Source organism: Elephantulus edwardii, unplaced genomic scaffold (genome assembly GCF_000299155.1).
Source record: "Elephantulus edwardii isolate Elephantulus edwardi_28Jun2011 unplaced genomic scaffold, EleEdw1.0 scaffold00114, whole genome shotgun sequence".
Classification (NCBI taxonomy): domain Eukaryota; kingdom Metazoa; phylum Chordata; class Mammalia; order Macroscelidea; family Macroscelididae; genus Elephantulus; species Elephantulus edwardii.
In genome coordinates this window covers 283,737-294,879 of record NW_006399864.1, presented here as the reverse complement: position 1 = coordinate 294,879, position 11,143 = coordinate 283,737, and positions in this window count along the sequence as shown.

The window sequence follows — 11,143 nt, the reverse complement described above, 5'->3', positions numbered from 1 at the left end:
TAGTACCATGGCCTCTTCTAAACCCAGCCTGCACTTCTGTCAGTTTTCTGTTGATGTGCTGTTCCAGTTGTTTTTGGATAATCTATAATCAATTACTTTTGCCTTTTTATATTTAGGGCTGAATTCTTTTAAAATGTATGTACAATATACATACATAAGTTTTCTTACTATGAGTCTCAAACTAGGATTTATATCAAAGAGGCCTATGTGCATAAACACTACATATATTGGGGGAAATTTTATATATATATATATATTCTACCTATAATAGACTAGAGTTTAATAATCTTAACATTATCTTCAAGTTACTTAAATATGTGAAACTTGGGTTTTTACATATAGTATTTTTATATAACTGGAAGCACCATGATAGATAGTAAAGAAACTGAAATTGTTAACAGCTTTAGTTTGCTCGACTCCACAATCAACACTCTTGGTACCAGCAGCCAAGAAATCAAAACATAAGTTGCATTGGGAAAGTCTGCTGTCAGGAACTTCTCCAGAGTACTGAAGAACAAGGACATCGGTCTGGAAGCTAAGGTGAGCCTGATTCAGGCCACAGTCTTTTCAATTGCTTGCTATGCATCAGAGAGCTGGATAATGACTAGGAATGATATAAAAAGAATTGATGCCTTTGAGTTGTGGTGCTGAAAAAAAGTCTTGAACATATCATGGAATGCCGGGAGAACAAACTGGTTCATCCTAGAGAGGGTGAAACTAGGCTGCTCCTTGGAGACAAAGATAGTGAAAGTTCGTCTGACATATTTGGGGCATGTTTCAAGGAGGGACTAGTCCTTGGAGAGAGGCATCTTGCTTGGAAGGGTGGAAAGACAGAGAAAGAAAGGAAGACCATGAATGAGATGGGTTGATTCAATGACTAGGGTAATGAGGGTAGGTGTGTCAGAGACAGTAAAGTTGGCACAGGACAGTGCAAGTTTCAGGGCTTTTGTACAAGGGGTCGCTATGAATTGCAAGCAACTCGACGGCAAATAATAACAACAATAATTTTACATAACAGATTTCTTTGTTAATTTTCACTTCTTGTGCTCTCTCATAAAAGGAAGACTAGAATATTGATATGTCTTTGCTTTGGTTGTAGGTAAATAATATCTTTATCTGTTTGAATTTTTAGAAAATTGTACAAACTCTTTCCTTTTCCTTTATGGAGTTGAATTAGAAAAGTTTGGGGGTTTGTTTTGTTTTGTTTTAAAGAAAAGAGTTCTCCTACAGAAGAGATATTCTATGTCTGTTAGATCCTACAACTGCTCCGAATACCCAGTCCCAGAGCGCTGTGTGTCAGGAGAGGAACTCCTGTGTTGGTGACTGCCTTGCCGCAATGGTGCACTATCTAGGAAATCATCTGGCACAGGCGCTAAAGGGGAATGCACAGTCAGCATGTACTTTATGCTGAAATGCAGCAACCTTGGCCACAAACACAGCTTAAGCTTAGACTGCTCACAAGCACAAAATAAAACATTTTCTATTATATCATGAAGATTTACTTAAATTTCTCACTCATGTTTATTTAATTTAAAAAAATAAGGAAAAGATGAACAAAGTGTTGTGTATGTGTACGATGAAATATTATTTTGCCATAAAGAAGAATGACATTCTGGTGCATAGTATAAAATGGTTGAGCCTTATGAAAATCTTCTGTGCAAATTAAGACCTATTCAAAAGGACATACATTGTAGGATCTCATTTGTATGAAATAGCCAGGAGAGGCAAATGCATAACTGTTATTGTTAGTTACCATCAAGTAGTGCTTGTTGCTGTTAGGAGTCACCAAATACAACTCATAGCGACCCTGTGAACAATTGAGCCTTTCCCTATCTGGGCCATCCCCACAATCTCTCACACACTCAAACCCATAACTGTAGTCACTGTCAATCCATTTGGTTGAGGGTCTACCTCTCCTTCGCTGTCCCTCCCCCATTCTAAGCACAATTTCCCTCTCCAAGAATACTCTCTCCTAGTAACATTCCCAAAGTATGTGAGATGAAGCTTTATCATCTTTGCCTCCAGGGAGCATTCTGGTTGCATCTTCTCCAAGATATATCCATTCCTTCTTTTGGCAGGCCATGGGATAGTCATCACTCTTCACTAATACCACAACTCAAAAGCATCGATCCTTCTTCTGTTCTCCTTACATATTTTCTAGCTTTCTAATAATGCAAGTGATTAGAAAGGACATGGTGTGAATCAGGCACACCTTGGTCCTCAAACTGACATTATTGGTCCTTAATAATTTGGACAGGTCCCTGACTGCAGACTTTTCCAGTACAATACTTCTCTTGACCTCCTGGCTGCTAGTATCAAATTTCTTGATTGTGAATCCAAGCAAGAAGTTGTCGATAGTTACAATCTTTCTCCATTTATTATGATATTGCCTATTGGTCCAGTAATAAAAAGTTGTGTTTACTTGATGTTTAGATCTTGTTGTTGTTGTTGACTGCCTTTGAGTTGAGCACGACTCATAGCAACCGTATGAACAAACGGCCTGCAGCCCTTCTAGAACTATCAACAGTTATCGAAGTTGATAGTTTCCAGAATCATGTTGTTTAAGAAGTGGACGCCACTCCTGCTTCCAAACCTATCTTGTGACTCTATATAGGGTTGCACAATGTGATGGGCAGGGATGTGGGGGGAGATTTCAAGGAAATGGGAAAAATCTGGTGTGAAAAATAATGTATTTGAACTTTGTAAATAAATCAGTATAAAAAATAAAAAAACAAACATATCAAGACACGAGCCTTTCCTAGTATAATGTTTTACTCAAATTTTGAAGGGAGAAGTTCAACATTGAATCTTTGCAGGGAACCAGAATAAAAGGAATGATGTGATTTAATATTATAGGCTAATTTATCTTCCTTTGCACCAAAAGAAGACAATCACTCTAAGTAAATGGTTATAACACTCATTGACCTAGAGAGATAAGAAGATGGCAGATAAAGGCAAAATGTAGTCAGACAGAACTGTCCAAGAAGCCATGTACATCTTCAGTGTAGATTCTTTTCAATAAAGATTGATTATGGCCTGCAGGCAAAATTTATGTCATTTTTCTTCAGAGATCTCATCCTGGCATGCTCAAACCCTCCCTGGCAATTTTTATTAGTCTATGTTTGTCTGGGCCTGACATCAAGAAAAAGAATTTGTAGCGCATATTTTATTAATGTACCATTATATAATTAATCCTGGGAGAAAGATGGGAAATCTCCTTTTGTGTGTTTTATAGTCTCTGAAAACCCATTGAAGGGTCAGTTATGGAATGATACCAACTTGAGGGTGTTCAACCACATATAACTAAAACAACAAATGGGTTTCTGTTAGGATATAACCATCAATACAAGTATATTTTCAAATTTTCCTTTACAGATTCTCTTCCAAAAATGACATATCAATGATCCCAATGTACTGTGAATCTTCTACCATTTTGACAGAAATTGCTGTGAAGTCACTCAATGACCAACTATCTCCATAAAGGGTTTATATTCCTACCATTTTTACAGGCCTTTGGAGATAATCTGCTTCTATAGATCTCTATTGATTTTCTTAAGTTCCACGGCATTGGTCCTGATTCATACTGACCATATGTTCAGGAGTATGAATTCCTGCCTGATCCTGTGTCATCTTAACAAATGTGGCTGTGTTTGAAACCACTGTTGCAACCACTGTGTAAACTGATCATATTGAGGGGTTTCCTCTTTCTTCATTGACCTTAAGCTTTGCCAAGCATGCTGTTCTTCTCCTGGGACGGATCCCTCCTGATAACATGTCCAAAGTAGGTGTCAAAGACTAACAATCCTTATTTCTAAGAAGCATTCTGGCTACATTCCTTCTTACACAGATTTTACATAGTTTTGATGGCCCACACTATATTTCATATTCCTCACCAACCACACAATTCAAAGGCATCAATTATTCTACAATGTTCTTTATTCACTTTCCAGCTTTAACATATATATGATCCTAACAAAAATGTCATGGCTTGTGTCAGGTATACCGCTAAGTCTAAAGAGAGAACTCTTCTGTTTAATATAGATCATCCCCTTTTTTGATTACTGACTTTCCATGGATATTAATTACTAACTCAAGTAAAATGAAATCTTTGACAACTTCATTTTCTGACTTTTGGAGAAACATGGCATAAAATGCTGTTAGTGAATTCCAAACATTAAGAAACAAGAGACATGCACAAAGCCTTTTCCAATCTAATCTACAAGTTGCTCCTTTCCAAACTGGTTCTTTTTGATGTATTCTTTATAGAGCTATGTGTTGGCATTAAATGTAAATGAAGAGGACCTCCTATGCCATAATAGAATTAGAAGCCTTCTCCCTACTTGCCACTGTATGGATATTTTCATTTCCGTTTCTTTTACACAGAATGAAAAAAATGACCATTTTCTGATATGATAGATTTTAAAACTTCTCGTTGCAATCTTACCCTTTGCCTTAATTATATTGTGTTGCTATGTAGCCTAGTGGCAAGAAGCTGCACTGTAAACCTGATGGCCAGCGGTTTGAGGCCACCAGCTGCTCCATGGTGAAGGATGGGCAATCTCCTCCGGTGCAATTAACCGCCCCTGAGAACCCACAGGGAGACAACAACAATAATAGAAATACAAGTGGATAGTTTTAACAAACAGAAAGTATTTCCTCACAGTTTAGGAAGTTAGCTGTCCAAATTCAAGGTGACAAGTCTAGAATAAGTCCTGGGACTTTCCCAGCACAGGAGGTCAAGGCCGAAGGACAAGCTCCACTCCCAGATCCTCTTTCTTGATAGTACTGTCCTTCTGATATTTGCTGATAGAACTTCTCTATCTTTATTTCTCTATGAGGAAAAAAGTGATGCAGACCACATCCCACACAGCCTGATAAATGAAGGGTGTTGAATCCCACCCTAACCTTGTTAATCTTGCTAATCACGGCTGTTCATAGCAGATCACATCATTACACAACTTCCAAACCACAAAGATTTAAGGTCAAGCCAAGTTAACATTTTTTTTTTTTTTTTGCAGCTCACTCATTTATTGTCGTTAGGTGACACTGAGCCCATTACAACTCATAATGACTCCATGAACAATTAATGTATTTGCACCTTGTCCTATCTTTCACAAGGCTCATGATTTCTGTCATGGTCAAGACATTGTGATGGTCACTGTCAATCCACCTCACAAAGATCTTCCTCCTTCCCTAACCCTCTTTCTTTTCTTTTTTCTTTTTTTTCTGGAAGACTTTCACATTTTTTTAAAATTTATTATTAATTTCAATGGAAATTTACAGAGACTTTGGATTTCCATTCACTCATTGTTGCACTTTTCTCCCCTCCCAACCCTCCCCCCCTAGTACTATCCTCTTGGAAAAATAAAAGAAAAATTCTTTCATTGTTTTACAATCCCTCCTCCCCAGGTCCACGCCATTATGGAGCCTTCGCTCTGGACTCCTGTCATGACAAAAATACCTAATCACATATTCCTTTTTAATTGTTTTCTCCCTCATGTGTTTCAATACAGTATATGTTACTGAACCCATCTTTCTCTGTCTTCCTCCAACCCCAAGATCAGTCCTGTTTTACAACAGTGGCACCATGTAGTATTTGTCCTTTTGTGATTGAGACACTTCACTCAGGGTATTGTCCTCCAGGGTCACCCATTTGAATAATACTGCGTGAGTCCCTTGTTTTCCAATGCAGCGTAGTATTCCATTGTGTGACTATACCACCGCTTCTCTATCCATTTGTTCACTGATGGGCACTTAGGTTGTTTCCAACTCCTTGCTACTGTGAACAAATCCATGATAAACATGGGCATGCATATATCTGCTAGGGTGTCAGTTATGGTCTCTTTGGGGTATATTCCCTGTAGTGGAAGTGGTGGGTCAAATGGTATCTCAATTTGCAACTTTTTGAGAAAGCGCCATACCACCTTCCACAGTGGTTGCACCATTTTACACTCCCACAAACAGTGAATAAGGGTTCCAGTTTCTCCACAACCTCGCCAGCATTTGTTGCTGGCTGTCCTGTTAAATTTTGCTATTCTGACTAGGGTGAGATGATATCTCATAGTTGTTTTGATTTCCATCTCTCTTAGAGCTTGGGATTTTGAACATTTCTTCATGTCCTTTTTGGCCATCTGACTGCCTTCTTTGGCATTTGTCTGTTCATATCCTGTGCCCATTTTTCTATTGGATTATTTACCTTTATCTTGTTGTGGTGCTCAAGTATTTTATACATTCTGGGTATAAGTCTCTTATCTGACATGTCATTACCAAATACTTTTTTTCCCAGTCTGTGGCTTCCATTTCTACCCTGTTGGAGAAGTTTTTGGACGTACATAGGGATTTGATTCTTAGAAGATCCCATTCATCTATTTTACCTTCTCATGGTTGTACGTCAAGTTAACATTATTTTGTGGCACATACCATTCAATCCTTAACATCTGTTATATTTTCCACTATAATCATTTCATGTGAAGATTATAGTCCATAGGCTACAAGTTGCATTAGTGAATAAAAAAATTTTAAGTTTCATGAAATGATAAATGAGTAAAAATATACGTCTTAAAGCTTAAATAAAAACAAAAAAAATTATAAAATGAACATTTTAGCCAAGGTTTATAGATGTCTAGTGATGAATTACTTTGTCTGAAAGATGTCATTCAGTTGTAGCAACACTAAGACATTTTATCTCGGTATTTAAGAACATATAAAATAAATTCTGCCAATTTTAGTAACAAAACTAAAGTCTTTTTTAGTAAAAAAAGGAAGAAAACCACCGTTTATGTTGTTGTTATTGTTTATGGCCATCAAGTCGAGCATGACTCATAAAGACCTATGACCAAAAGGTCTGAAGCCTTTATATAACTATCGTCATTTATCCAAGTTCATAGAGTTTCCAGAGGCATGTTGTTTAGGAAGTGGATGCCATATGATATTAATATTTTCTCTCTGCCGTATAGGAGGCTCTGGTGGCTTAGTGGTAAGGAGTTGAGCCATTAACCCAAAAGCTCATGGTTTGGAATCTCTCAGCTGCTCCATGGGAGAAAGATGGGCAAACTGCTCCAATGTGATTAATGAGCCTGAAATTCTGCTGGAGGGTGGGTCAGAAAGTAACAACATGTCATTTCTAGAAGTCCATCCATTCAGCATTTAGAGGAATGCTACAAAACCAGTGCATTGTACTTTTAAGCCAATGGCTACATGCCTCTTCTAATCTGAAACCATCTGCAGCTCCTGTTGAGAGATGTGTCTATTCTCCTCCCCTTGAGATTTATAGCCTTGTAAACTAGTGCTGGGTGGCTGTTAGTCTGAAGTGACCTAACAGCAGTGAATTTGTTTTTTGATGGGTGGGTTTTTAAGTGAAATACTTATTATATTACATTTGTGTCACTAATCAAACTGTAGGCTCAAAGATGTTGGAAACAATTTAAAACTTTCTCAAAATAGATTCTTTCATAAGTCAGAATTTCACAAGTCAAGATCCTTTCAGCTTTAGTTCCCCTCCAAAAACAACAAATCCATAAATTTAAATAAGAACCAAAATCTCCAATAAAATATATTTTCTTACTCATAAAAATTTCCTTGGAAATTTAGTTTCTCGATATAATTCTTTTATTTGCTTTTTGATCACTAATGCCAATGCCATCCTAGGGAGAATTCTGTGAGTGGCTATACTGTCATGTTCTAATTAACTTCTTTTATTAAGAATTTAGTTAACATCACTTTTCTGTCAAGTAAAAAAATGATAGGGTTGGGTTCTTTACTTAGACTCAACAATTGTAGCTGAGTGGTAAGAAACTGCCCTGCAACTCCAAAGACACATAGTTCAAATTGACCAGCTGCTCCATGGAAGACAGATGGGCAATCTCCTCCTCAGCGATTAAACTGCCTCTGAAAACCTACTGGAGGTTCAGTTCCAAATCAATAGTTGGTTCCAATTCAATGGTTCATAACAACAACATTCTATCACTTATCTGTCAGGTAAAAAATAGTGGCGAGCACGTGTAAAGTCAGGTCCAGCTGCATTTAAATCACTGTTTTACCATGTTAATAGAGGACTCTGGACCAGTTATTAGAGAGAGAGAACTGTTTAAAAGGGATATATGATTAAGTATTATTGTCATAACAGGAATTCAGAACAAAGGCTGCATAGTGGAGTGGACCTGGGGGAGGGATTGTATAACAATGAAAGAATTTATCTTTTTTTTATTTTATCTTTTTTGTGTGTGTGTGTGTACCGTCAAATCAGATCTGACTGGTAGAGGAGGAGATTGCCCCTCCTTCTCCAGCAGAGCATCTGGTGGATTTGAACTGCATACCTCTGGGATTGCAGTGCAGCTTCTTGCCACTAGGTCACCAGAGCTCCCTAAGAATTTTTCCTTTACTTTTCAAAGAGAAGAACAAACTGGAGGGTGGGGGTGGGCAGGAAGAAAAGAGCAGCAAGAATGAATGGAAATCCAAAATCTCTGTAAATTTTCCTTAAAATTAATAATAATAATAATAATAATGAAAAGATAATATAATTATGGATAGATGCAAGCATTACGGATAATGTAAGCCTTAACTGAGCTCATGTTAGTAAAGCTCTTAGTTTGCTGCTTGAATAAACCCAAGTTTATCATTCCATACATTTTTCAAATGTTTCGGAGGTACACAGCTTACAAAGGGGAATACAAATTCTCACTGCACTTAAACTTCAGCTTAGGCAGTGAGCAAGCTGTGTTCAGTGTCTTATATATAGATGTAATTAAACCTAATTTTAGACTCAGGCATATTATATTCAGCTTCATCACTAATTAACATATCAAATATTGCCTTCCTTTTAGAATTGGAGAGGCGCCAGTAAAAGCTACATGGCGGTCCATGAAATCCACCCCTTAGAAGTCACACCTTGATAAAGTTCATCAAGATCAAGGTGAACTTGAGTCTGCAATAACTGAGAGCTTACCACCATATAAGTTTCCCAGAATGTATTCCACAGACACTGGTCCCAAGATGAACTCCTACATCTTGTACTTTCAGAAAATTCTGATTCAAGTATTTCAAAATAAATATTATTTGTGCTATAACATGATCATGAGCTATGTGATAATCTGCAATGAGAAAAATGATCTAACTTTTCTGCAGGTTCAAAATTTCCCAAGCTTGCATGATCACAAAATATTTTGCTTTCTATTTAATACCCATTAAAACTTGTTGCTATTGTTGGGTAATGCTGAGTGGATGATTTACAGTGACCCTACGTACAAAAGGCATTTGACTGTGTGGATCATAACAAACTATGGGTAACTCTGAGAAGAATAGGAATCCCAGAACACTTGATCGTTCTAATGCGAAACCTATACTTGGACCAGGAGGCAGTCGTCAGAACAGAGCAAGGGAACACTGCATGGTTCAAAATTGGGAAGGGCGTATGACAGGGATGCATCCTGTCTCCATACCTTTTCAACCTATATGCAGAACAGATTATCCGGGAGGCTGGGCTCTATGAGGAGAAATGTGGGGTCAGGATTGGTGGACTATTTATCAACAACCTGCGTTATGCGGATGACACAACCCTGCTTGCTGAAACTGAGGAGGACCTGAAGCGCCTGCTGCAGAGTGTCAAGGACTGCAGCCTACAATATAGATTGAGGCTCAATGTCAAGAAGACAAAGATTCTCACCACTGGACCAATTGGCAGCATCAGGATGGATGGTGAAGAGATTGAGATTGTACACAGCTTTAGTTTGCTTGGCTCCATAGTCAACAGTCTTGGCACCAGCAGCCAGGAGATTAAAAGGCGCACTGCCAAGGTAAAGTCTGCTGTTAGGGACCTCTCCAAAGTGCTGAAGAGCAATGGTATCTCTTTGGAGACTAAGGTGCGTCTGATACAGCCCATGGTCTTCGCAATCACCTGTTATGCATCAGAGAGTTGGACAATGACGAAGGAGGATAGAAGGAGAATTGATGCCTTTGAGCTGTGGTGCTGGAGAAGAGTATTGAGAATACCATGGACTGCTAGGAAAACAAACAGATTTGTCCTGGAAAGGGTTAAACCAGGTAGCTCCTTGGAGGCAAGGATTCTGAGGCTCTGTCTAACATACTTTGGACATGTTGTGAGGAGAGACCATTCCTTGGAGAAGGACATCATGCTTGGGAGGTTGGAGGGACAGCGCAGGAGGGGAAGGCCCTCTATAAGGTGGATTGATTCAGTGACTGGGATAATTGGGATGGGAGTGTCAGAGACAGTGCGATTGGCACAGGACAGAGCAGAGTTTAGGGCTGTTGTACATAGGGTCGCTATGAGTTGCAAGCGACTCGACGGCACATAACAACAACACAAAAACTACGTACAACAGATCTAAACCTTGCCTTATACTGCACTATCTTCACAGTCTTCACCATGCACAAGTCCATTGTGGTAACACTGTGTCAATCCACTTCCCTTAGAATCTCCCTCTCTTGCCCTGACCTTTCCCAGCTTCTCTAAGAGCAGTTCTCTCCTGAAAACATGCCCAAAGTAAGGGAGATGCAAATTCACCAGCCTTGCCTCTAAGGAACACTTTCTTCAAGGCAGATTTGTTCGTTCTTTTGGTCATCCATGGTATATTCCATTCTCTTCACCAACATCACAAGTAAACGGCACTGATTCTTCTTGGGGCTTCCTTAGTCATGGTACAGTTTTCAGATGCATAAGAAAAAACTGGAAACAGCAATTAAAACTAGGTCTATGAAAAAATAGATTCAACAAAGCCCTTTTGAATACTTGTTAGAAAGAGGCAAAACGCTTGTTTTTAAGTTTCCGGTAAAAACCATGTCATTACTGATTTCCTGTTTAGTCTTTAGAAAAATTATACTACAAAGTCATGAATGTACAAACGAAAATTTCAATTCATTCTGTTTTGAGAACTATCAGATAAAAACTGCAGATGGCAGTGAGTCTTACACTTCCTAGAACTGTTTTAGTTCTATAAAAAGATTTATGAATTTGGCTTTGGCAACAAATTTGTGTCACAGAAATAATATATCCCTATACACATGGATCTCACCTGATGATATGCATAGGAAATCAGATTGATTACATGTGCAGAAGGAACCGCTGGAGAAGCTCAATATCAGCTGTGAAAACTAGGCCCAGAGCCAATCGTGGAACAGACCACCAACT